Here is a 1,219-nt window from a genome sequence, read left to right on the forward strand (position 1 = left end):
TTTCACAGTTCTTCTCTGAGATGTTTCTATTGTATAAACTATATTCCAATACTTCACTTAATCTACCAGAAAAAACAACAACAACTGCAGAATGCCTACTTCTCGCTCAAGGGATTCAGCAAGGAGCCGAAATCCTTTGGATGACAAGTGTACCTTCTCCCTTGTATATAGATAATTCTTACCGTAAAAGCTATTACAGTTGCCGACAAATGCCCATCTATTAGCCTTACAATGTTTTGCCAACCTGCAATTCATCGCAATAGCTCTGGAATAACACATGACTCCAATTATACGCCTCAAGGGAGCTCTAGGTCGCGTCGCAGCTGGGTAGACGCGAGCGTGTCCCACGGGACCACTTGCCGTCGTGGGACGGCTAGAGGAGAGGTGAGGACGGGAGTGAGGACCTGGAGTGAGGACTACTCCTAAGAGTAGCATTGACTCGTCGTTGTTGGGTCGGTGATTGAGGCCTTATCTGGCGCCAAATGGCTCAAGGGTGTGGAGCCAACGCGTCGGATCGTGAGCTACTGAGGGGGAGGAGGAGGTAGAGGGGGTCCTGTCTGGTTCTTCACTCTGGTGGTAGCCCAGGAGGAGGAGAAGGAAGAGGAGAAAGAGGAGGAAGAGGAGAAGGAGGAGGAGAGGAAGAGGAGGTATCGACCACTAAGGCACTAGGCAGCGATAGAGCGAGACAGGCAGGCAGGCAACGGGCGCTGGCGGACCCGGGTCGTCGACGTTCGTTAGTCAGTGCCTACCTCTCCTCCTGCTACTGTGTCCAGGAGCCCGTCGCCTCTTCGCTGACGACGCCTACAGGTAGGTCTCCTCCCCTTTTTTAAGGAGGCTTATACCCATGCACGTTCGCGCACACACACGCGCATTACTTGATAGAAAGTGATGTTGTTGTCATTATCATTATCATTATCATCATTATTATTATTATTATTATTATTATTATTATTATTATTATTATTATCATTATTATCATTATTATTATTGTCATTTCTTAATTACATTGGTTTTCTTCATAAGCATAAAGGCCATTCCAACACAAACAACTTTCTGAAATCAATTGAAGCTCCCGTGATAAGGATAGACAGTCGGTCCTGTACGGGACCATGAAGCTGAACACACACACACACACACACACACACACACACACACACACACACACACACACACACACACACACACACACACACACACACAACCTAGAATATAATCTACA

At 46.8% G+C, this 1,219-nt stretch overlaps 1 protein-coding gene across 2 annotated transcripts in view; it reads left to right on the plus strand.

Moving 5' to 3' along the window:
- The first annotated feature begins 593 nt into the window (after positions 1 to 593).
- LOC143031494 (uncharacterized) overlaps positions 594 to 1,219 on the plus strand; it is a 39,134-nt gene continuing 38,508 nt past the window's right edge. The window contains exon 1 of one of the 2 annotated variants that reach the window (XM_076195411.1): positions 594 to 807. The gene's annotated coding sequence lies outside the window, so the exon portion shown is untranslated. The remainder of the gene's footprint in view (positions 808 to 1,219) is intronic. The other variant, XM_076195412.1, reaches the window with a different exon arrangement.

Source organism: Oratosquilla oratoria, chromosome 12 (genome assembly GCF_046742065.1).
Source record: "Oratosquilla oratoria isolate Oo_2021 chromosome 12, ASM4674206v1, whole genome shotgun sequence".
Lineage (NCBI taxonomy): Eukaryota > Metazoa > Arthropoda > Malacostraca > Stomatopoda > Squillidae > Oratosquilla > Oratosquilla oratoria.